At 40.1% G+C, this 27107-nt stretch overlaps 1 protein-coding gene across 2 annotated transcripts in view; it reads right to left on the bottom strand.

Annotated features, from left to right (window-relative positions):
- Nucleotides 1-21044, bottom strand: part of TNFRSF13B (TNF receptor superfamily member 13B) — a 53233-nt gene extending 32189 nt beyond the window's left edge. Inside the window, exon 1 of one of the 2 annotated variants that reach the window (XM_056806418.1) lies at nucleotides 20793-21044. The gene's annotated coding sequence lies outside the window, so the exon portion shown is untranslated. Of the gene's footprint in view, nucleotides 1-20788 lie in introns of both variants that reach the window. The other variant, XM_056806417.1, reaches the window with a different exon arrangement.
- Nucleotides 21045-27107: the final 6063 nt, after the last annotated feature.

Genomic DNA, 27107 nt, shown 5'->3' with positions numbered 1-27107 from the left:
CGAGTTCAACTCAGTGAGACCCAAGTCATTTATTTAAATTCTCTCAGCCTCAGTTTATCTATGAAACAGGTATAATAATAGCACCAAGGGCAGCAAGATGGCCCAGCAGATAGAGTGCCAGGCCTGGAATCAGGGAGACTCATCTTTCTGAGTTCAAATCCAGTCTCAGATACTTACTAGCTGTGTGACCCTGGGCAAGTCACTTAACCCTGTTTGCCTCAGGTTCTTCATCTGTAAAATGAGCTGGAGAAAGAAATGCAAACTCCTTCAGTATCTTTCTCAAGAAAATTCCAAATGGGGTCACAAAAAGTTGGACAAAACGGAGACAACTGAACAACAAAATAATAGCACCTACTTCCCAGAGTTGTTGTGAGAATAAAATGCAGTTCACAGACCTTAAAGTGCTATATGAATGCTATGTATAAATGTACCTATTCCTAGTTATTAGTGCTTGGCAAAATAAAGAGGTTTAAACCAGTTGGCCCTTTTAGTTATACCCCTATGATCCTATGAAGTCAAATTTCAAGAAAGAAATTCTCTAGGAATCTATACTTGTACCTGTGCTTTTTGGGGGCAGCTAGGTGGTACAATGGATAGAGCACTGAACTGCAGTCAGGAAAACACCTTCAATTCCAGTCTCAGACACCTACTAGCTGTGTGACCCTGAACAAGTCACTTAACCCTGTTTGCCTCAGTTTTATCATCTGTAAAATGGGATGGAAAAGGAAATGGCAAACTATTCTAGTGCCTTTGCCAAGAAACTCCAAACAAGGTCACAAAGAGTCAGGTGAGACTGAACAACAAACACACTTGTACTATTTAACTTTTTAATGAGTGACTGGGATTTAAGCACAGATAGCATATTTATCCAACTCACAGATAACACAAAACTGGACAAAAGAATCAGAGTATGAACTGATCTCAACAGGCCAGATTCAAGAAGATGCAGTGTTAATTAGGACAAAATGTAAAGTTTTCATTTGGGTTCAAAAAATCAGTTTCCCAGGTATGACGTAAGGGAGCTGGAACTAAACAGTAAATAATTCATCTATAAAATCTAAGGGGCTTTCACAGTGAACTTCGAGGTCTGTACAGGGGGACAGTGTCCTATGGGCAACATGAAAAGAAGTGGAGTGTCCAGGACTAGAAAGGGGATGTGACTCCCCACCCTGTTTTCTGCTCTGGTCATCAAAAATACTGCTTCTGTCCTATGCCACATTTTAGGAAGGACGCTGAAAAACTGGAGGACATACAGAGGGATCAACGAAGACCTCAGGGGACCCTGCTGTATGAGACTGGGCAAGATAGTCGTCTTCAAGAATGTGAAAGATTATCTCAAGTGACACAGATGATTGATGCTTGTTCTGCTTGGCCCTATCAGACAAAATTAGAAAAAAGAGGCAGCAGTTTGCAGAGTGGTAAATTTAGACTTAAAGCCAGAAACAGCTTCCTAAAATCAGTTCCCCACCAAGGCTACCTTAAGCAATAGGGGGTTCCCCCTAACTTTAGTTCTGTAAATAAAGGCTGCCATCCCACGCACGAGTCATGCACACTATGTAGGTTAGGTGGTACAGCAGATAGAGCACTCAGAGGATCTGGGTTCAAATATGGGCTCAGATACTTGCTAGCTGTGTGACCCTGGGCAAGTCACTTAACCTCTATCTACTTCAGTGTCCCCCTATATAAATAAAATGGGAGTCATAAACGATCACCCTAGTGCAAATATCAATAATATGGAAATATTGACCAATGTCACATGTAAAACCCAGTCGAATTCTGCATTGGCTATGGGAGGGGGGGATGAAGGGAGGGGGAAGGAAAGAACATGAATCTTGTAACCATGGAAATTTTGTCTTAATTAACTAATTAAATAAAAATTTCCAAAAATAAAAGAAATGGGAGTCATAATAACGCTTTTCATGCTGGGTTGCTATGAGAATCAAACAAGATCGTGTTTATAAAGTACCTAGAGAGTACCTGGCACAAAGAAAACACTTAATAAATGTTTACTTCTTTTATTTTAAAAACCTTTGCTTTCTGTCTTAAAATGGATAGTGTCAGTTCTAAGGAAGAAGAGCAGTAAGGGCTAGACAACTGGGCTGAAATGACTTGCCTACAGTCACACAGCTAGAAAAGTGTCTGAGGTCAAACTGGAACCCAGGACCTCCCATCTCTAGGACTATCTCTTGAATGGTCTAATGCCCTTCCTTCTACTCTTAGCAAATGGCAAACCACTCCAGTATCTTTGCCAAGAAAACCCCCAAATGGGGCACAAAGAGAAGGACTCAGCTGAAACCACTGAGTCCCAACTTTCTTGTTCAGGAACAAGTAGGGCAAGATGCCCTCTGAGGGTATTAGCTTCGAGCTTCTTCAGCTCTTCAGGATCCCTGTTTTCTTCTCTGGACTTTCTCTTCCATTCCGGGGTCCTCTCACACCATACTAAGTGGCCTCTTGCACCCTCATAATGGCTAGTCGTAGTGATGATCAGAGAAAGGAGCACAGCCTCCCCCTTCCAAGACACCATCGTACAAAGGTGAGGAGGGATATCTGCTCCCCAGAAGCTTATCATCAAGGTGGGATGTTGAGTATGTCCACAAAGAATTAGAAGGCAAGGCAGGAGGAGGCAAGTGCCACAAGAGGAGTCTAGGCAGTGAATGCTATTGGTTAGAAGAGACAGAGATGACTTCATTACAGGGTCATCAAGAAAGGTTTCATGATGGAGATAAGCTTTGAGAGAGCGCCTATAGGATAGGTAGAGTCAGAGGTGCACTGATGAATGTTTAACAACCAGCTCTCTGCAGAGAAAATGTGCACCAAAAACACTTTTAAGTTTAATCCTCATTATTCATTTTTCTCCATCATTTTCATAAAGCTCAGCAATCAACAAGACAATAAATCAAGCTCTCTTTGTGGCCTGTGCTGATTTCTGAGGTATAAATGAGCACACTGAAAATTTCATAATCAGAGGCAGTCTAGTAGAGAGAGGACCGGGTTTGGCATCGGGAGGACCTGGGTTCAAATATGACCTCTGGTACTTCCTAGCCATGTGACTCAGGGCAAGTCACAACCCCATTTGCCTAGCCCTCACCCTTCTGCCTCAGAATTGTCACTAGGATAGAAAGTAAGGGCTTGCAAAAAAAATTAATAATGAACTTTCTTAAGCCAGTTCCAGATGGTTCCAACATACCCTTGGGAAGGATATAGATAAAAATCATGGCTGGAAAAAGGCAATGGAAGGTGATATTGATTCAAAAGGAATAGAATATATTATTACTATATAATTAATATCAAGTATATTAATATTTATATAATCTAATAACCAATAACATGATGTATTGATAATTATATATTATACAATGATATAATTATTTGTTATATAATTACATATTGTATAAATGTATAATAAATATCATATATTACCTCAAAATATGAGGAAGGTATGCTCACGTGAGGAAATTTAGGAGCTCTAGTGAGGAGAGATGGTAGAGAGGCAAAAAAGAACCTTAGAGGTAATCTTGTCCTACAGAAACTGAGGCTTCTGTGTCAAGGCAACTTGCCAAAGTTACACAGATACTCTTGGCCAAAAGCAGAACAGCTCTTATTGTTGGCTTGCTTTAACCATCATTTCATTCTTCAAAAGGTAGAGAGAGCGATAAGGAGAACTTTTAAGTCTTAGTCTGACCATCCGGAGGGTTTTTTGTTTTGTTTTGTTTTTTAAGTGAAAGGTAAGTGTGTATCACAGTATAAAGAAGGGGATAGTATGTACAACAAAGCAGTCTGGAACTCTTCTGTATGTCCACCACTTTGGTAACAAGCCTTGAATGCTAACAATGAAAATTAGGATTCAAACCCAAGTCCTCTGACTCCAGATCTGACACTCTGAACCATGGGAGGTACCAGGAAGCCTCTCAATTGAAACTGAGGCCCTCTGATCCCAGAGTTGATGATTTTCCCACTCTACACTTTGGTGGCACTGTGGACTTGGAGTTGGAAATCCTCATCCTGTCATCTTGGGCCCAAATACTAGCTGTGTCAACCTGAGCAAGTCACTTAAGTTACTTAACTTGTCTCAGACACAGTTTCTTTATCTATAAAGGGGGAGAAATAATGCTGCCTATGTCCCAGGGTTGATGGGAGGTTGAAATGAGATATTTATAAAGTGTTTTGTAAACTGTAAAATACTCTATACATTCTGGCTATTCTTATTCTAATTATATCACGGTGACAGTATACTCTTGACCACTTGAACTGAAGGGGGAAATAGTCTAAGAGTTGGAAGACAACACCACAAACATGGCAGGGAGTCATGGAATAACAGTGATGGGGAGTTAGTTATCCTAGACATCTATCTGCTCAAGCTTTCTTGGCCAAAAGCAGAATAGTTTTTTGTGTTGGCTTGCCTTAACGATCATTTCATTCTTCAAAAGGTAGAGGAAACAATAAGGGGAACTTCTATTTTAGGCTTATTCTGACCAACAAAGAGGAACTTGTCGAATTAGAAATGAGGGGGCCTGGCGGGGATTGGGGGTGGCAGGAAATGATTCCTCCATCTTAGAATTCATGCTAGAGGGACATTTTTCCTCAGAAAACTAAAGAGAGAGCATTGGAAAATTTCAGAATCTGCCTCAGACTTCTGTGTCTCATCCTACTCATTGGGTATTTCCAAGCCTTTGCTGTTATATTCCTGGCCCCCCCCTTTATGGGCTCCTATTTTTCAAAGTCCTACAGCTTCCAAAACCAGAATCCAAACAATCAGTTAGCCCATATGTAACAGGGATTTATAAGTAGACTGGGGTGGAGGGCAGCTAGGTAACTAGATAGAGAGCCAGGCATAGAGTTGGGAGGTTCACATTTGGCCTCAGACATTTCCTAGCTGGGCAAGTCACTTAACCCCCATTGCCTAGCCCTTACTGCTCTCTTCTGTCTTGAAACCAATACACAGTATTGATCCTAAGAGAGAAGGTAAGGGTTTAAAGAAAGAAAAAAAAAGAACCAGAGGGAACCTTACATCCCATCTAGATCAACTTACAGATAAGGAAACTGAGGCCCAGTAAGACTATTACTACTCACATTTGACCATGAGAACAAGGACTAACTTTTACCTTTCTTTATATGCCCAGTACTAAATAGAGTGCCTGGAACAGGACAGGATAGGCATTAAATCAATGGATGGCCCAATGTATTCTCTACCTACTTATGGAAAAATATCCCTACTGGTTGTAAGTGAGGTCAAGTTTACACATGGATGTCTTTTTTCTTTTTTAAACTCTTACCTTCTATAGCTAGGCCTGGCTCTATCCACTGAGCCACCTAGCTGCCCAACATGAATGTTTGTTGAGCAGCCTCCTAAGAGGCTTCTTAGTGGGGCTCTCCATAGTGCAGATGAATGGTTAATAAATTTGGGGCAGCATTGGTGCTGAGGGACTCAATGAAGATCGGAGCAGGTCAAGGCTTTCAAGGTTGAGCAGCTCTTTGTCATAGGAGCATTATTCCCCAGAACACTAAAGTTTCAGAATCTGCCTCAGACTTCTGTGTCTCATCCTACTCACTGGGCATTTCCAAACCTTTGCTGGTATATTCCTGGCCCCCCTTTATGAGTTCCTGTTTTTCAAAGTCCTACAGCTTCAAAAAAATTGCATCTGACTAAGGCTAGAAAGAAGAGAGAAGTAGGAGATAGCATTAGAAAAATTTTACTTGCTATGATTCACTGAGTCCACACTCCTCTAAATGGTAGATCAGATTCTGGTTGATCTCAAAGATCCCTTTTGGCATTCTAACACTTCGGGATCTTAGGTTTCCAGGACTCTTTTCCTATGAACTACGGGGTCACAGGAATATTTAGTTCAGTGAAAGAAGCTTCCCCAAGCACTAAGCATTCCTTCCTCTCCCAACCCCCCAACACCAGCCACAGAAACCCCAATTTGAAGGCCATCATCAACATCCTCAGTGGATCTTCTCACCTGTTGGTAGAAGGAATCTGAGAACTTTACAGAAGTAACCTGGGGCCCAATATCTCATGCTCTGGACTTCTCGGTTGTCTTCTCCGAAAGCACTCTTTGACTCATGCTCCTTTCTAGGTTCTCTCCTGAGAACATCAAGTATTTCTTATGTCTGTGTCTCCACAGATTAGGTAAAATGGTCCTCAACTCCTATGTAAGCATTCAAGCTAAGCTTTTACTTCATCTCACAGAAAGGATACAAAAAACATAACTCACAGGAAAGCTTGTGAAAAATTAATATTGAACTGTATTAAGTTTTCTACAGATCCTTTATTAAGCCTGGGGTTTAGAAGGTCATCCAGCTTCCAAGTTAAAGTAATTTCCACCAAGACCTCAGGGCATCTCACTGAGCTGGGTCATGTGATTATGTCCTGTGCCTCAGGTTCCAGAGACCCAGTAACATGCCATCACCATCCTTTCTCTAGTCACGTAGCCCTTGTTGGTTAAAAGATATAAAAAGCCCAGGACACATCCCCTCTAGGAGGCAGCGCCCCAACTGCACTGTTCTCCCAGCCAATTCAACATGAATCCCAACTTAATAAATTTCTCTTTTTATTTCTAAGCTAAATTTTGGCATCTTGCATCCTTGCAAAGGGTACCTGTCCCAAACCTGGGATTCACCTCAAGTTCCCCCACAACAGTGTGCTGAAGTAAGGAAGGAGGAGTTGGGGTCTCTAGGTCCACCTTTTCTGTGGCTGTTCACCAATCAGATGCCTCTTAGAATGTCCAGGGGAAAGAGTGGATGATGAGGTCTTAAAGGGAATACAAACCATGTGTTTCTTTTGTCCCTCTCTTTAGCCATTCTCCTTTTTTCTGCTCACCCTCCTTAGCAAACGTTCAGATTATAGAAGAAGGTGACTTTAGATTTTCTTGAGTGGCCAATTAATAAACCAACTTTAAAATCAAGAAATGATGCCTCTTGCTGCTATCCACATCCAGAGAAAGAACTGTGGGAATAGAGACAGAAGAAAAACAGCTGCTTGATCACATGGTTCTAGGGGGATAGGATTGGGGATGTAGTCTCTAAATGAACATCCTAGTGCAAATATCAACAACATGGAAATAGGTCTTGAGCAATGACAGATGTGAAACCCAGTGGAATTGAGCATTAGCTATGGGAGGGGGAGACGGGGAGGGAAAGAATATGAATCATGTAACCATGGAAATTTTTCTTAATTAATCAATTAATAAAATTGTTAAAAAAATTCTGCCCCTTGAGTAATTCAATCATTACAGCATAAAAATTAGGGATTTTTCTTTCCCTCTCATAATCCTTTCTCTCCTCCCAAAAGAAGGACATAGTTTAATCGTCTTTAAGACTGATTCTCATGTAGCCCAAGACTCTTACTTTCCAAGGCAGCATCTGAGTTCAAGAGGAACTCCCTTGGCTCTCAGAATATTTGGATTTATTTATGAAGATATTACTTCTAGCCCAATTTTATTTCTAGTGGGGGAAAGGACTTGCCCTGCTCCATCCACACACACCCTTTAATCAGCATTAACCAACTAAAAATAGTGGGCGCAATTCGTGGCCACACAACAGGACAAAATTGACTGGCTAACCAAGAGGATGGGTTCTAGGACCTTGACTGATTCTTATTAGCATGGAGATCCAATGGCATCACCAGTCACTAGTTTGTACATATCCTTACAATGGTAGGAGCCGTATAGAGTCCATTTGAATTCTGTCACAAAGCACAATGATCTGAATATATTGAAAATATATTCTATAAACTCAAGAATTTAAATTACAGAAGCAGGGAGAGAAAAGTCTCCAATTTCCTAATCACTGGTTCAGGTCTTTATTAAGTAGAATGAATTCAGGCAGTGGTGACCTGGTGAGATAAGCAATTCATAATGCCCTTTTTGCCTGATCATTTACCTCTGAGGCAAGTTTCCTATCAGTATTTTTGTTGTTTAGTCATTTCATTCGTGTCTTACTCTTTCTGATCCCATTTGAGATTTTCTTGGCAAAGAAACATACTGGAACGGTTTTGCCATTTCCTTCTCCAGATCATTTTACAGCTGGGAGAACTAAGGCAAATAAGTTTAAGTGACTTGCTGGTGGTCCTGTGGCAAATAAGTATCTGAGGCCAGGTTTGATCTCAGGAAAATGACTCCAGGTCTGGCACTCTATCCACTGCACCACCTAGCTGCCTGGTACTGTATACTTCATATAGTATACAACACTGATAGTGAATAATGTTCTTATTAAAAAGACAGTGACAGTTGTAATATTTCATATTTAGATCATGTTTCATAGTTTTCAAAGCAGAATTACAATCATTTCTCATTTGGTCTTCACAACACTTTGAGGTAAGCATTATCCCCATTTTGTAAATGGGGATAGAAAGAAGATAGAAACTGGGACCCAAAGATGGGAAATGACTTGCCCAAGTTCTCACAGTTAGTGGCAGAGCCAGGACCAAGTCTAGGTATTCTGACCACTAATCTACTATGTTTCCAGCTATCCCATGCTGCTTGGGGAATAGAAGGCTAAGGATATCCCTAGGATGGTACAGGACCCACAAGTAAGTACACCTTCCATTTTATCTTGGCAGAAATGAAATTTGGTTCCATCCAATGTGACAACTCCTCCAGTACTAATCAAGTGCTTCAGGCACTGTGCTTCGCCATGAAAATAGAAAAAACAAAAATGGAAGTCATTCCTTGACCCCAGAGAGCTTCCATTCTACTTGAAGAACAAAGCATTACACAAGTAAGTAAAAATAAAAGAAGAGGCCCTTCCAGACCTAGATCACGATCTTATGATCCAGGTGAGAAGAGCTTTCATTTGGAAAAAGAGGTGTTAAGGTGGGGCAGCTAAGTGACTTAGTGGGGAGAGCCAGGTCTGGAAATGGGAGGTCCACGGTTCAAATTTGACTCAGACACTTCCTGGCTTTGTGACCTTAGGTGAGTTACTTAACTCAATTTGCCTAGCCCTTACCACTCCTCTGTCTTGGAACCCATATTTAGTTTTAAATCTAAGGTGGAAGGTAAGAGGAAGGAAGAGGAGAGAGAGAGAGAAGTGTTGAGTGGAGAGAAGAGGGACAAATTCCCAAGATGCCAGCAGAAAAAGACTTGGCAATTGTTGTATGTGAGGTTGGAGATTAAACTGAATATTAAGGGCAGAGTAAGGTGTAAGGATAAGAGATGGGAAAGAGTCTCACTCCCTTGGTGTCAAAAAAACTCATATTATATATAAATGTGTTATTGTTGTTCATCCTTCATTTTCTCTTTTTTATTTTTTTTCACTTACACGTAGAAACAATTTTTGACAAATTTCTGACATTTTAGAATCCTGATTTTCTCCCCACCTCTCCCAGGCAGTGAATAGTATGATATAGATTATGCCCATACTTTCATATACTATATATTTCCAAATTGCTCATCATGACAGAAGACATGTGTCACACATGAAATAGAAATCCCATGAAGGAAATATAGTAGAAGGCAGCAAGCTTTGATCTCTCAGACTCCAATAGGTCGACCTTTGATTATAAATAGCATTTTCATTGTGAATCCCTTCGGGTTATCTTGTTCTTTCATTTTCTTTTTTCTTTTTTCTTTAAGTTTATTTATTTAATTAATTAATTTAAAATATTTTTCCATGGTTACAAGATGCATGTTCTTTCCCTCCCTTCTCCCCCCTCCCCCTGTAGCCAACGGGCAATTCCACTGGGTTTTACATGTGTCATTGATCAGAACCTATTTCCATGTTACTGATACTTGCACTAGAGTGATCACTTAGAGTCTCCATCCCCAATCATATCCCCATTGACCCATGTGATCAGGAAGTTGTTTTTCTTCTGTGTTTCTACTCCCACAGTTCTTTCTCTGGATATGGATAGTGTTCTTTCTCATAAGTCCCTCAGAATTGTCCTTATCATTGCATTACTGCTAGTAGAGAAGTCCAATACGCTCGATTGTGCCACAGTCATCTTTCATTTTCAAAGAGTATCAATGACGTGTCAGGGTGACATCTTGACTTGCACATGAACTGGATTTCAGCGAGGCACAAAGTCCTCAGTCTCACTCTTCCAGAGTCCAATGACAAGACAAAAGTCAGAATGAATGGCGATGACCCAAGATGCAGTGGAAGATTTTGGCATCCCTGAGGTCTGAACAAGCACTCTAACACTCCAGAGCACCTGCTTCAGCCATCTTGATGGCTACTAGAAGAAATTGTTCTCATTCATCCAAATATGAGTGATTAAGAGGAAGAGGAGGAAAAAGTTACAGCTTAATTATATAAATAGGAAGCTCAGAACCTCGGATCTTTTGTTTTGTTTTTAAGCACTAAATGGGGAGGGGAGGTGGGTTGTTACCTCCTTGGCCCCTTGCCAGCATCCTCCCTGAATCTCTGTTCTGGGGAGCTTAAAAACACCAACCCATTAGAAAGAGTCATTTCTCCCCTCAGCTTTTTTCATTTCATGATTACAAATCGTATCATCTGCACCTGGTTGTGTGGGGTTCTCCAATGAGAAAAAAAAAAGCCTATTCTCTCCTCCTTCTCTTCACCTTGGAATCCTCTACCCACTTCTGGGTCCTTCCTTCCTCCCCCAAGGGCTAGGGTTTCACACAGGAGAAGCTAGTACCTTTAAATAACATCTGACTATTTGAAGCTCCCACCCTCAAAAAGGAAGTGAGAAGCCTTCAGGCAGCTTGAGAACTGCCAAAGACTTCAAAGAGCCTCCTTCCTTCTTCATGCCCCACCATCCATCCAGAACTCAATCAATAAACATGGATTGAGTGCCTACTTGGGCATATGGCAGGCACTGCTTAAGGAACAGATAGCATCTTAGCACAGTGCCTGGCATATTAGGGACTTAATAAATGTTTATTGGATTTCTTTGGATTGGTTTGGGAGACATGATGAGCAGACTTGGGTCTAGCAAGTTCCTTGTGTATTTCACTTTGGCAAATAGAATGGGAGTTTAAAAGATGGAAAGAAATATACTAATTATGGGAACATCAGGGCAAGCCCTCTTGTCAGTGAAATAATCAAACCTTGATTTGTTTTGTCAGTCTGGATTTCTCTCAAGTCTCCCCCAGATAAATTCAGAGCTACTGTGGCAATAGGGCACAAAAAGGGTTTCGTTTTTAGAGTACTTAGAAGGGAAGCAGCTTAAAGTTTCTAATATGTTATTCATTAAGCATCTGCTGTATGCAAAAAGCCAGAAAATGTTAGTTTGTGAAAAATTCCTAACTTTAAACAAACAAAAACTCCAAGCTTGGAAAAGGCTTGACATTCTCTAAACTGAAACATTTTGGTTTCTGAAAATCCTTATTCTCATCCAAGGTTTCTATATATGGGATAGTGACAAACTGATGCTGACAACTGTGGTGCTCTTGGAAAAGTCATCTAAATTATCCTGTGCCTCATTTTCCATATCTGTAAATGAGGGGCTTCAATTAGATGGCCTCTTAGGTATCTTCCTTCCCTAGATTTATGATCCTTTGGCTCCTACCCCTTAATCTATCATTATCATCATTATAATTGATATCAATAATTCTTTTTTAACCTTTACCTTCATTCTTTTTAAAAATTATTGTTTTTTTAAGTATTTTTCCATGGTTACATGATTCATGTTCTCTCCCTCCTCCTCCCCCTTCCCAGAGCTGACAAGCAATTCCACTAGGTTATACATGTATTATCACCCAATACCTATTTCCATATTATTCATTTTTGTAATAGAGTAATCTTTTACAACCAAAACTCCAAATCCTCTACTCATATAAACAAGTGATCAATCGTGTTTTTCTTCTGCATTTCTACTCCCACAGTTTTTTCTCCTGATGTGGATAACATTCTTTCTCATAAGTCCCTCTGAATTGTCCTAAATCACTGCATTGCTACTAGTAGAAAAGTCTATTACATTTGATCATGCCACAGTGTTTCAGTCTCTGTGTACAATGTTCTCCTGGTTCTGCTTATTTCACTCTGAATCAGTTCATGGAGGTCTTCCCAGTTTTTATAGAAATCAAGTGGTTCATCGTTCCATATGTGTGTGTGTGTGTGTGTGTGTGTGTGTGTGTGTGTGTGTGTGTATTATAGAATACAATAGTATTCCATCACCATAAGATACCACTATTTGTTCAGCCATTCCCCAATCAAGGAGCATCCTCCCATTTTCCATTTTTTTGCCACCACAAATAGTGCAACTATAAATATTTTTGTACACACATTTTTTATACTTTCATTCTTAATATTGATTCTAAGGCAAAGAATAGTAAGGGCTAGATAGTTGAGGTTAAGTGACTTGCCCAAGGTCACATAGGAAGTGACTGAGGTCAGATTTAAATCCAGGTCTTCCTGACTCCAAACCTGGCTCTCTATCCACTGTGCAACCTACTTAGAGATAATACTTTTCAAAGCATTTTATAATGACTTTGAATATTGAAACTATTAAAGCTTAAGATTATACCAAGCCTTTTGGGATACCCTGTATCCATTCTCTCATCTGAGCCTCCCAACACCCCTGTGAAGTAAAAGCTTGGCATGGTGGACCTAGAGTCAGGAGCATCGCAGCTCGGATCTCAACTCTGACATTTATTGGTCGTGTGACCTTAAGCTAGGCATTATTTCCCCTCTCAGAGACTCAGTTTCCTCATCTAGAAAATGAAGCTTATAATTCTTGAGGCAGCTGGTAGCAAAGTAGATAGAGCTAGAATCAGGATGATTCATTTTCATGAGTTTAAATCTGGCCTCAGACACTTACTGACCCCTGGGCAAGTCATTTAACTCTATTTGCCTCAGTTTCCTCCTCTATAAAATGAGTTGTAGAAACACTCCACTAGCTTTGCCAAGAAAACCCCAAATGGGAGTCACAAAGAATCACACACCTAAACAACAATAGCATTCTTGAGGTCAAGGACTGTCTTTTGCCTTTCTTTGTATTCCTGTCACTTAGCACTTGGCCTGGCACATAGTAGGTTGCTTAATAAATATTTATTGACTAGGAACTAGTGAGGGTCAAATGAATCACTCTATCTAAAGAGCTTTCCTAACCTTAAAAATGTTACATAATATCATAACTAACATAAATTAATAATTTATTGATCTTATTATAATGTTGATATTATCTCCATTTTATGGAGGAAAACTGAGTCTAAAAAAAGGTAAAGTAACAGCCATAGTCACACAGTTAATAAAGGTCAGAGACAGAATCTGAACACAGATCTTCCTGATTCCAAATCTACTACACAAAACTGCTTCTGAAAATCCCCTCCATTTTATAAATGTGGATTCTCCATCATGCCTCCCTCACTACAACCCATTCTATTCTTATCAATTCTGGCATGGAATTGTGTTTATTAATAGAATTCTGTTGAGGGGGCTCCAAGGATGGTCCCTGGAGAGCATGGCCTAAGGAGTTTTGCAAAATGAATAAAGCATCTTTGTTATGAGCTAAGAAAGAGCTGGGAAAGGGAGTGTTCCCTATTCTGGTTGAAATGAGCATCTCTGAGATATTCTTAGGACCTGGTAAGAGTGAAGCTATTGGATGTTCTCAGAGGAGCACAGCTGCCACTATTAACGTTTATTTGTTTGAACCTTGTTTTCGTCTTAACTCTGCCCTTTTCCTTTTATCTGGAGGAGACCAGATGTTTTGGAGACTAGATGACAAATTTACCAGCAAAAGAATAACAGGAGGGCTAGACAGGAAATCTTTCATTTCAGTAGCAAAGTGGGAGGCCACTGCTACTGACGGCTAACTTGGAATGAAAAATGACCTAGCTTGTCACATAGGAGTAATGATAGGGACTGGACTTTTCAGTGGTATTGGGAAAATCCTAAAGAGCAGACTCTCTTTCCCAGAGCAAGTGGGAATTTGCTTTGCAATTGATAGCTTCAAGTACTACTGGAGTAACCAGGTGGTGTTGTGGATCAACCAGGTCTGGAGTCTGAAAGATCTGAGTTCAAATTCAGCCTCAGACACTTACTAGCTGTGTGACCCTAGACAAGTCACTTAATTCCCATGCCTAGCCCTTGCTGTTCTTCTGCGTTGGAATCTTACATCAATTCTAAGACAGAAGGTATAGTGTAAAAAAAAAAGACAAAAAGTAAGGATTTCAATAAAAAGAAAGGAAGGAAAGAAAAGGAAAAAGAAGGGAGAGAGTGAGAAAGGAAGGAAGGAGGAGGGAGACAGAGAGGAGGGAAAGGAAAGGAAAAGAAAGGAAAGGGAAGGGAAGGGAAGGGAAGGGAAGGGAAGGGAAGGGAAGGGAAGGAAAGGAAAGGAAAGGAAAGGAAAGGAAAGGAAAGGAAAGGAAAGGAAAGGAAAGGAAAGGAAAGGAAAGGAAAGGAAAGGAAAGGAAAGGAAAGGAAAGGAAAGGAAAGGAAAGGAAAGGAAAGGAAAGGAAAGGAAAGGAAAGGAAAGGAAAGGAAAGGAAAGGAAAGGAAAGGAAAGGAAGAAAAACTTGATGCTATCAGGGAAGACAACAGGCACACAAATATAATACAAGGTAAATTGAGGGTGAGAGGGAGAGGAAGGAGAGTAACAGTTGGAGGGATCAGGAAAGGCTTCATACAGGAGGTACCATTAGAGCTGATTTCTATATATAGTCAGCAGCTTGGGAGATTCAAAATTCTCACAGAGCAGGATACTGTTCAGTTATTTTCCATTCTTCATGACCCCATTTGGGGTTTTCTTGGCAAAGTACTGGTTTGCTATTTCCTTCCCCAGCTCATTTTACAGATGAGGAAACCTGAGAAAAACAAGGTAAAGTGACTTGTCCAGGGTCACACAGCTAGTAAGTTTCTAAGGCCAGGTTTGAACTCATCAAGATGATGAGTTCAAACTCCAGGTCCTGCACTCTATCCCCTGTACCACTTAGCTGCCCCTAAATTTTGGTAACAATAACTATTATCATTAACTAACAAGGTGCAGCATGACACTGTGAATAGAGTGCTGGCCTTGTAATCACAGAGCACCTGTCTTCCTATCCTGTCTCTGCTTTTTACTGTTTCATGTGACCTTGGGTATGTCACTTAACCTCTGACCCTCCATGTGCTCCTCAGTAAAGTGAGAATAATGACAACATTTAAAAATTTTTCACTGTCATGCAAAACCCACTTCCATATTGGCCATTGTAAGAGCACATTCGCACATAAGCAAAAACCCCGAATAAAACCTAAATACACTGATGTGAAAGACAACTCCAACAGTTCTTTCTCTGGAGGAAGACAGCATTCCCAACATAAGTCTTTCAGGATTGTCCCAGATCTTTGAATTGCTGAGAGTAGCCAAGTTCTCCCAGATAATTGTCATCCAATATTGCTGTTACTGTGTACACTGTTTTCCCAGTTCTGCTTATTTCACTCTGCCTCAGTTCCCACAGGTCTTTCAAGCTTTTTCTGAATTCATCTTGCTTATCATTTCTTATAGTACAATAGTATTCCATCACCAATATGTACCATGGTTTGTTCGGCCGTTCCCCAATGGATAGACACTTCCTCAATTTCCAATTCTTTGCCACCCCAAAAAAGAACAGCTATATGCTGAGAAGATTGGAAGACAGTATGGAAGAGATTAGGTTTGGATCAACATCTCACACTGTAACATACCAGGCATGGAAGTATGGATGATGTATTAAATAATCGATCAGATCAGTTAATGATCAATGTATAGGCAGTTCTAAGAGCAAGAGAATTCCTGGGCCTCAGCCACAAAGCGCATGTCAGGTGAATCCCCACCTACTCTGATCTTGTCATTGTCTATCCAACCAATGTTAAGAACTACATGCTATGTTACGTATTCATTGATCACCTCTCAATCCACAATAAAGGCTGGGGTGAGAAGTGCGGCTCTTCCTCTTGTTTCCTGCAACCTTGGAGTTCTCCCTGCTATCTCTCTTTATCTGTCCTAGCGCCACTCTTGGATTTCTATTCTCCTGCTTGATCACTTTGATTCTCTTTTCCTCATTCCTATCTAGGAATTCTTGCTTCCACGTGTTCTTCTATTTCTCCTATTTTCCTTTAATTATTTTTCTAAGGAAAATATTATCAGGGCCCCATTTCAATTAACTTGTCTTTGTCTCTTGATTTATCACCCATTTTCTCCGATTCCTTTCTCCTTCTCAAGCCCAAACCCACTAAGGAAATATTTTATGTAGCAGCCACTGGTCAGACGCACCCTACACCAAGATAAACTCAGAATGGGTGAATGACCTGAATATAAAGAAGGAAACTATAAGCAAATTAGGTGAACACAGAATAGTATACATGTCAGATCTTTGGGAAAGGAAAAACTTTAAAACCAAGCAAGAGCTAGAAAAAAATCACAAAATGTAAAATCAATAATTTTGATTACATCAAATTAGAAAGGTTTTGTACAAACAAAACGAATGCAACCAAAATTAGAAGGGAAGCAACAAATTGGGAAACAATCTTCATAACAAAAACCTCTGACAAAGGTCTAATTACTCAAATTTATAAAGAACTAAACCAATTGTACAAAAAATCAAGCCATTCTCCAATTGATAAATGGGCAAGGGACCCACCAATGAAATAACACACCACTGCCTGAACTGGCCAGGCATATAAGGACAGGGTTGGGCCATGAAAAGTATAAAAGCTGTACTCTGAAGAATGGAGGGGTCTCAGACCGTGAGGAAGGTCTGGGATCCTATTTGTGGGAAGAGTCCAGGTCCCTTTGATAAATAGTTATTGACTCAGAATTCTATCTCAGATGTTTTATTGCAGATTCAACAAATTTTTGACACCACAACTGTAGGAGGTAGCCCCAAGAGAAGCATTGAATGAAGCCAAGAATTCTTAGGGGCAGAAGAAAGAAGGGAGTGTATTCCTGACATGGGGGATGAGCTGTGCAAAGGCACAAAAAAGATGAGAGGCAAAGTGAATATTAGATAGGATAAAAGGTTTGGAATAGTGACAGTGGGGAATATGATAGAGAAAAATAAAATTTCCATGTAGCAGTGAAGGTTCAACTGTAATCAGACAATAGAAATCTATAGCAGATACAGGTATTACCGTTTTGTGACTTCTTCCAGCATGGTCCAACATTCCAAGCATTCAAAGTTCTCCACAGCTTGGCTCTAACTTACCTTTCAAGTCTTATTTTATTCTTTTCTATATACTCCATATTCCATTCAAAATATATCTACGTTCTGCCTTCACAAACATGCACCATCCATTCATTACCTCCATACTTGTGTTTACATTATCCCCAATGCTTGAGATGGTGTCCCTCCGCCTCATAGCTAGATGAATTCCTACCTATCCTTTAAAACACAAACTCCCAAACCATCTCTTCCAGGAAGTCTTCTCTGAGTTCCACTACTGGTAATAATGATGTCCCTCTTCAGAAATCACAGAGCATTTTGTTTTGTAACTAACATACATCCTGAATGAGTGTAGGTAAAATTATATATCATCTGGCTCTTATCTGTTTGTGAAGATAGGACCAGACTATAAGCTTCATGAGGAGAGGGGCTGTTTTATCTAAATTTTGTATCTCTCCCAGAACCCAACAGAGCTCTGAACACAGTAGGCACTTATTTAATGAATGCTTGCTGTGTTGAGTTAGATTGGATTGTGGGTTTCTTGAACGGTGACAGTAGGTGGCAGGCTTGATTTATCCAACTCTCCTTCTCAGTGCAGTATTCTCTTCATGTGGTTCTTCCCTTTTAGGTTTCTTCCTTCAGAGGATGGGTGTGAATCAGAATTCTCAGTTGTTTCCTCTCTCTGCCTCTAAATCAGATCCAAAAATAGACCCAGCAGATTATTGTTCTAGAATTTAGACTGAGGAGAGCAACAGCTGGATGAAACCAGGAGAAAAGATGCAGGAGGTTCATCTCTGGCCCCAAAGAAAAGAAGCTACTTCTGCAGTTGTAGCTTTTAGGTCCCTGCCTAAAACACAGCCACAGGGGAGGAACACTGTCACCTTCCCAGTAAAAGAGGAGCTGTCCTTCTGAAAAGAGAACCTGTTGTGGAAACCCTGCTAGAGGAACACAGACTGTCCCAGCTGAACAGAGCCGAAGCATCTGAAGGTGGGCTTGAATCTGCAGTGGATTCTGAGTCAAAAGATGGGGTCTAGTCATTCTGGTCTCTGACTATGACTTCAGGCAATCACTTTATCTCCTTCTGCTCCAGTTTCATCTCTCTTCAGTCAGAGAACTGGACTAAACTGCAAGCAGCCAACACAGGTCCAAAGGAAGCTTTGTGGCAGCTTTGTGAAGAATGAACCAAAGTGGGTTGAGACACAGAGACACCAGTTCAGAGGTTATTGTAATAGTCCAGAGAAGTGGCTATGTGAGTGGAAAGAAAGGGACAGATACAAGACATGTTGTGGCAATAAAGAGGTCAAGATACAGTGAATGAAGAGATATATGGGATGAGTGAGCATGACAAGATGAACGTGACAACAAAGCAGAAACAGAGAATGTGGAGGAGTCAGAGTAGGAAGATTCTAGAAGGTCAATTACATGATGATTGCTGGAATTCACGTCATAACTCTACATCCTTCTTATAATGTGTACAGATGTAAGGAATTTAGAATTCCACATTCAGTGTCAGAGCAAATGAACTATCAAATGTGTAAACAAAACCGTTTACACACTAATATCTCTTTATGAAGTAGAAACTTATTTGATTAGGTCAATAAGAGATAGCTAACTGACTAATGAAATGAGCCAACCAGACCTCTGGGGGCTTTAAATAGCTGGATATATTTCAGTAGTGAGCCACTCAAGCTATGGCCAGTCTAATGGTAACAGATTCCAAGTCCGAGAACTGAAGATTCTAGTTCTAGAGTTAGAACAAGGTCCTCTTGTAGAGAGGAGAGTCTGTCTATCATCTCTCTCTCTATCTCTCTCTCTATCTCTCTCTCTCTCTCTCTCTCTCTCTCTCTCCTTTCTCTCTCTCTCTCTCTCTCTCTCTCTCTCTCTCTCCTTTCTTTCTCTCTCTCTTTCTCTCTCTCTCTCTCTCTCTTTCTCTCTCTCTCTCTCTTCTCTCTTTTTCTTTCTTTCTTTCTTTCTTTCTTTCTTTCTTTCTTTCTTTCTTTCTTTCTTTCTTTCTTTCTTTCTTTCTTTCTGTGAATCTCTTTACACACTCTTTATCCATTAAGGATGTCATGAGAGATTAGACCAATAACAGTTATTCCTTCATCTGGGATAAGAGAGACTGTAGGAGACACAATATCTATCCCAGAGTAAAAGGACACATCAGGGACAAAAAGGTGCAGAAAGACAATTAGCTTAGGAGTGAGACAGCTTCAAGGAGGATAGACATCCTTTTGCACTAAGGAATAATGTGCACTACAGATTCATGAAAAGTCTTTTAGATCATCAGGTGCCAGAAATTGTGAATTTCCCCTTTCCTACACATGAACCTCACTCCTATAGTGCTCTTAAATTTGAACCCATTCTTCCTATGGGCTTGTATACATTTGGGAGCCCAGAAAAGGTGCTACATAGGAATACGCTTGCTTCTTGAATTTTTATAACTGTAAGTGACATCCTTCCTCTGGGATATACAAGTAAGTTGATATTGCTTGTTGGAGATATGTGTGTGTGTGTGTGTGTATATATACATACACATAGCTATGTTAATAATTACCCTAAGGTGGGGATCTTTGTGTACTAGAATTTATCTTCCTCCTCCTCTATTTTATCCTCCTCCTCCTCCTCCTCTGTAGAATCTGAGTGAGTATGTACATACAGAATAACAAAGGCGAAAAAATCTACAAACACCTTCATCAGACAATTTTTGATCCTCAGTAGTTGAGAGACCATCTCCCAGGAAACTGCCAGGTTAATTTAGAGATCAAACACCTTGAAAAATGTCAAACCAATATTAGAAGATAAATTTTTTGCTTTTTTTTTTTTGCTTTTTACCTTCTCTCGCTTTTACTTGCTTTTGCTTTTATCTTCTTTTGCTTTCAGTCCTAAAACCAAACAAGTTTCCCCTTTGTCTTCCCCAATTATAACTTCAAAGATAAGTGTCCAATCGTACCCATAGCACTTCAGATCATAGATAAGATTCTCTACATCCCCCTTCTTTGGACAACTTCAAGAGCACAAGGAAACATCACCACTGCTATTATTCTCATTCTCTTTGATTAATTATAGCACTCAAAGATTCCAAACTTTAGATCTGAAAGCAAAGATGACAGATAAGTCTTGCCCCTCAATGATTACTATTGTAGAACTATACTACCCCACCCCCCATAGTTTCAGAAAAACCTGAGAATACTTATATGAACTGATGCAAAGTGAAGAGAGCAGAACTAGGAAAACACTGTACATAGTAACAGCAATATTACAGCAATAATCAGCTGTGAAAGACTTAGTTACTCTAATCAATACAATGATCCAAGAAAATTCCAAAGAATTCACATAGAAAAATGCTATCTACCTCCAGAGAGAGAACTGATAAATTCTGAGTCTGGATTAAAGCATACTTTTTTTCACGTATTTTATTTTTCTTGCTTATTTTTTAAAAAATATGACTAATATGGAAATATGTTTTATATGGCTTCACCATGGATAATTGACATAATAGTACTTGCCTTCTCAATGGTATTATGGGAGGATTAAAAGGAAGGGTTAAACAAGACATATATATATATATACATATATAATAAAAGTTTATTTAATTAAAAGGAAGAGAGGGAAGGGAAGAGAATCAAGGACTACCTTACTTCTAACCCTACCACAGATATTAAAACTCTAAACTTTCTAAGTTAGCCTAAACTAACTAATTAAAAGAGTAATTAAAGTTAGAGAGGGATTTGTAGGGGTAAAGACAACAGGGCCCAAAGAAATCTCACAAACAAGAGTCCTTCTTTGCTCCAGACAGCAGTCTCAGAGAGATGTCACCAGCACCAGTAGAAATCCATTATCTGTAGCATCAGCAGTAGGAACAGGAAGAAATATCAAGACAGCCAAAGAGAGGGAACCAATGGCTTTTCTGGGTCCATCCTAGAAATACCAAGCAGCTACCCTCTGGGCATCTTGACAGCTAGAGCCAAAGCAGCTTCTCTCTCTCATCCAGAGCCCACCAACTGCCAGCCTCTGTGTTCCGTTCCTCCCCTCCAGGGAGCTTTGGAATGTTGGTCTACAAGGTCTCATGCTGTCAGCTTCCCCTGTTATGCCCTGCTAAAAATTCCTTACTATAGTGGATAAGAAAGGGATCAGAGGGAAGGGGGAAACTGAAAACTCAAAAAAAATTTAAATGAATGTTAAAAGAAAGTATGGTTATAAGAAAAAACCATGGGAGGAATGACTTTTTCTATTCATAAAGGGAAAACTGGGAATCTATCTTGAGAGCTGATTTGGAAAGACTTCAGTTCTCTCCTTCCACCTTTAGCCCTCTGGAGGACTCATTCAGAATATCCTTCTGACCAAAGACTATTCAGAATATCTTTTTTTTTTTTAACTCTTAACTTTCATCTTGGAATCAATGTATTGGTTCCAAGGCAGAATAGTGGTAAGGGCTAGGCAATGGGGGTTAAGTGACTTGCCCAGGGTCACACAGCTGGGGAAGTATCTGAGGCCAGATTTGAACCTAGGACTTCCAGTTTCTAGGCCTGGCTCTCAATCCACTGACCCACCCAGCTGCCCCCTATTCAGAATATCTTTTAATAATTCTTGTTTGGACACATACATCTTGGACACTTTTCCCCTTTTTCTGTTCCTTAGTGTAAAATCTTAGTTTTTACATAATTAGTTATTCAGGGAGTCCAATCCCAAGACAATAGGGAACAAAAAACGGAAGTTTTTTGAACAACACAGTGCCACGATCAGACCCACACTTTAGAAATATTGGTTTGGCAGCTTATTGAGCACAGATTGAAATGGAGAAGTAATGCATGAATACTGCATTTTAGAAGGCTACTGCAATAATCCAGGTGACAGGTGATATGGGATTGTTCTAGATTAATAGTGGGCTGAGTAGAAAGGAGATAAATGCAAGATATGTAGCAACTGATTAACTGATTAGATGTAGGGATAAAGGGGAAAAGAGTTAAGAGTCCAGGATGACTCCTATGTTGTGAACCTGGGTGACCTAAAAAATTGTCTTGAATTAGACAGAAATGGGGAGTTGGGTAAAGAAGTGAGTTTAGGGGGAAGATAATGGATTCTATTTCAATCATGTTGGGTTTAAGATGCTAAGTGTTAAACCAAAAAAGATGCAGTTGTAAGAATAATTCACACTTTTAATCAAAAAATAATCCAGTTGCTAATTAAATGCAAGAAGCTTCAGGGTACTTAATTGGCTAAATTATTGAATGTTTCAGAGAACTACTTCACTCAAGAACAGGAAAAAATACTTTGTTATATTGTTTGCAAAATTTATTTATTATTATATTGTTTAAGTCCAACTAGAGATTGCACCCAGAATGTCATCCTGACCTCATTTACTCTTTAAGCATACTTGGAAATGGTTACCAGGAATGTTGGGTTCTCCCCAGTCCTGGAACTACCCAAAGCACTCTTGTTTGGGGTCCCCACACCTAGGATGTATTTTGGGCCCTCCCAAGATGGTATTTTGAGTTCCCTTCATGTGATTTGTGTGCAACTCATATGGGAAAACTTTTGTCAAAATCCCAAATAACGTAAACTTCCCTTTTGACCTGAGGGAGGAAACCACTTATTTTTCTGGGTCTCTCCTCTACCAAATCTCTTTCTAAAACTATTTTAGATTTTGGGGTTTGTTCTTGTGAACAACAAAATCAACAAAGAGATAAAGAGAGGGTAGAAGGAAGAAGGGAAAGATGATCCCAAAATGAAGCTTCTATCTTTGATAAGATAAAGAATGAGAACAGCTAGAGAAACCTACAAGATGTAGGGACTTTATTAGAATAGGGGTTTTCTGGGGGGTTTCGGTTAATAATAGGAAATAATAAGTGTCAATATAACATAGATAGAGCTGGCCTGGAAGGCAGAAAGACCTTGATTAAAATCCTGCCTAGGATATATATTGGTTATGTGTTGGTGGGAAGATCGTTGAACTTCTCTGGGTGCTCAGACTTTAAAATTTAAGAGGAGATACTGACTTTCATTAGGGCAGCGAGGTGGCTCAGTGGATAAAGAGGGAGGCCTGGCGACAGAAGGTCTTAGGTTCAAATCTTGCCATGGACACTTCCTAGCTCTGCCTAACCCTGGGCAAATTACTTAACCCCCTTTGCCTAGCCCTTATTGCTCTTCCAACTTAAAACAAACATATAGTATTTATTCAAAAATGGATGATAAAGGTTTAAGAAAAAGATCTCTATTTGTAGTCAACTCTATATCCTATGTAATTATGTAAATGAGTTCTTAGCTTTGCCATCCCCTTGCTAATAGTTGCATATTCGTGTATAAAGTTGGCCATTGGAAAAAATAGTTCTCAAATGCCCCTTCCACAGAAGTCTTCATATATCTAGAGTAGGTAACCCCCTAATTCACCAACTAGGTTTGAGGCCTTCCAGTTACCCTCAAGCCCCCAAGCATGTGAAGCCCCAGAGATATGAAGATTCAACTTCACATACACACCCTAAATAGGTAGATGAGAACAATTTATTCCAACCGGCCAGGAAGCCAGTGCTGTGCAGCACTTAGAGCTTGGTTAGACAATGAAGAAGCCAAGGTCATCTACTACATCCTGAGCCATTCCCAGTCATCTTGACTTTTGTCTTGCCACTGGACTTCCATGACTGGAAGACAGCAGGAGGCTGAGAGCTTTGGGCAACTTTGCCTCACTTAAATCCAATTCACAAACAAGTCAAGGCAGCACTCCATGATATCACTGGTCTTTGAACATGAAGGAAAAACATCAACAATAAGATTTGAGCCTTGAAATAATCTCATAAAGGGGAATCAAATAAAGATATAATCTAAATTTTTTCTAATTAAATGGACTAGTAAACTTTGAGAAAGCAACAGACTGTGTTCTTTAAGAAGTAGGACATATATGTGAATGATCAGCTTTCAAATATTTCTAATGGGATATGCAAGCTCTAAGTATGCTTTAGTGGCCAGTTCTCAAAATTAGATTAAAGATTTAATCATAAAGTGAAATTATTTTCCCATTTTGAAGTATCTATCTGGAGAAGGAAGCATTGTGGGAAGAAGGCAGAGTAGAGTATGAAGCTTCCTTGCCCTCCTAATACCAGCCCACAAACAAACAAAAATTACTCCTTAAAATCAACACTAAAAGTGGCAAAAACAGACCGGAGTTGGGAGTGAAGCTGAATGGCCAGGAATAACAAAAAGAGGAAGGTTTCTGATTCCCTGGCTTCAGTTCCACTGCAGTAGCTTCTTTGAGCAAGAACACAGCAAATGGAATGGAATCAACAAGGTAGCTCCTGGGGCAGAATTAGCAACCTCTCCTTGTCTGTTTGTTGAGAGCTGTCATCCCAGAGATTACCACCAGAATCCACTGGAAGAGGGCCCTGGGAGCAGCTGTGTCTGCTGTAGCCTCCGCTTGGGAAACCCTGGATGGCCCACCACTGGGATTGAAGGAGCGAACACCTCAGAGTCTACAGGGACAGGCCCCGGAGGCAGGAACTCAAGCCTCACTGCTGAGAGTTGAAGGACTTTAGAGGTCTGAGAAATGAGGACTGGACATCTACTCTGTTCTTGACTGCAGCAGCAGAAGAGAAAGAGTAAAGAAGGAGCATCAGTGAGTGTGGTTGCTGAGGGCCTGAGGTCAGTCATTCTCAGGAGGCTGGAGTCCCTGGGTTGCTGCTGTAGGGAGAGGCAGACTGGCTGCTTGAAGTTGCAATTGCAGAACTGCCCTTGGGCTCTGGTTAGAGCACCTAAGGTCAATCATGGCCTGGGATTTGAGCTGGGGATCAGGGGTCCATCCAATCCTAGATTATAAAAACTGAAATAATTAAATAGGGCCTAAGTACAAACAAACTACACAAAAAATCCTAAAACCTGAGTTTTAGGTTCATACTTCAACACACTAGGAAGTCTGGGACTCCAGCAAAAAGTCAATCATTAGGTATATTGGCCTGGTCACTAAACTTAATAAATAAATAAAAATAGGCAAGCAAAGGAGAAAGAACCCAACCAACCCAATAGCTATTATGGGGAACCAAGTGTGAACTAACCTAGAAAGTATTGTTGGCATATTCTAAAACTGACTCTTGTGAACAATATGCTCATGTACCAAACTTCATGATTGATTACTTAAACCCTGTAACAAAGTGTAACTCTGAGTTTATGGTATGCTGACCACTCCCTAAGCCTGCAGTCCAAAGGTCAATTGGACCTCTGGGCAGGGCACTGAGTCCTTCATTATTTTAGCCTACTCCTCTTGGATCTCGTGGTTGTAAACTGAGCCAATGTTAAATTCTCTGCCATTTCACACGTTCATTAACTACCTCCCATCACCCATTCCTTGATTCTCCAATAAAAGATTGGGGACACATGTGGCTTTCTCTTTTCCACCATCAAAGGAGCAGACACCCTAGAGCCCATGTTGTTGAACTCTTCATCTCTGAGCCTTTATTCCTTTATTGTGTTCCCTCTCTCTCTCAAACCCTTTCACCCCTTTTCCCTCAGGTTTCTAACTTCCCTTCTGTCAACTAGAAAAAACGCAGAACTATTAAATAGTCAAAATCACTCTTTAATCAAGGGAAAAGGGGTTAGCGCTACTAATACGACAACAGAGCTGCTTCCCATGACTACACAGAGTCAAGAAGCCCTGGTCACCAGCCCCTGGGAGTGCCACCGACTCAGGATGGATTCCGGGGAACAAAAGAACTTGGGGAACCTATGTACCCTTTGGGGAGTCCAGGGGCAGGGAAAGATGATTGACATTACTATGGCTACAAGGAAAATGGGAGTGTCCAAACTACACTCTGACAGGATACAATCAAGCTAGAAGCTAGGGTGCAAGAGAAGGGGGCTGCTTAATAGTTACTAAAGGATGGTTCATGCCCAGGTCTGACCTTCCTGAGAAAGGTTCTAATACAGTAGGGGAAGCTACCTAAAACAAAGAGGGTCCTTAGCATATGCTTATCTCACCCAACCAGGATTATCATTTCCCTTCAGGGTAGATTCTCATGGGAACAGGGAACAAGGACAAGCTTTGGGGGTCTCCAATCTACAAGCTAAATCTAAAATTGGGGTTCATCAGATCTCACTAGGTAACAAGTTTGGGATTCCTAAATTCCATGTTGACACTTCTCAGATACTCACCCATGAATATTAATTTGTGACTGCTGGCAGCTACAGGGACAAAGAATACCTCAGCTCAAACTCAGAGAACTATGAAGTGAAAGCACCTACTTAAAAAAAAAAGCAAAGAAATAGAATAAATGACCACAAGTTCAAAAAGAGCTTTTGGGAGAGCTTTCAAAAAAGTTGTTGTTTTTTTCAAAAACCAAATGAGAGAGGTTAAGAAAAAATTGGCGAGAAAAAAAAAGCAATGCAAGAAGATCAAGAAAATTATAAAAGAAAAATCACCTAAATGGAAAGAGATTCAGAAACTCATGGAAGAAAATAATCTATTAGATTATTTTAGATTAGAATTAGACCAGGGGAAGCCAAGTACTTTAGACAACAAGAAATAATGAAGCAAAATCAAAAGAATGAAATAATAGAAGAGAACATAAAACATCACAAAAACAACTGACCTAAAAAAACAGATCAAGGCGAGACACTAAGAATAATTGGGGGCCAGCTGGGTAGCTCAGTGGATTGAGAGCCAGGCCTAGAGACAGGAGGTACTAGGTTCAAATCTGGCCTCAGACACTTCCCAGCTATGTGATCTGGGCCAGTCACTTAACCCTCATTGCCTAGCCCTTACCACTCTTCTGCCTTGGAACCAATACACAGTATTGATTCCAAAACAGAAGGTAAGGGTTTTAATTTTAAAAAAATAATTAGACTCCCAGTTACAATTTTTAAAAAAGAGTTTAGACAACAACAAATCATCAAGGAAAACCGCCCAGAAATTCTAGAGTCTCTAGACTCCACCAATCACTACCTAAAGAGACCCAAAGATGAAAATGCATAGGAGCATCATTGCTACTAAATTCCATACTCCCAGATTAAGGAAGAAATACTATAAGGAGGAACAACAACAACAACAACAAAATTAAATACTGTGGAGCTATATCCAGAACAACACAGACTTAGCAGCTGCAACAT

This window comes from Monodelphis domestica, chromosome 7, assembly GCF_027887165.1.
Source record: "Monodelphis domestica isolate mMonDom1 chromosome 7, mMonDom1.pri, whole genome shotgun sequence".
Classification (NCBI taxonomy): Eukaryota; Metazoa; Chordata; class Mammalia; order Didelphimorphia; family Didelphidae; genus Monodelphis; species Monodelphis domestica.
The sequence above is the reverse complement of the archived record's forward strand: the minus strand, read 5'-3'. Positions and strand labels throughout refer to the sequence as shown.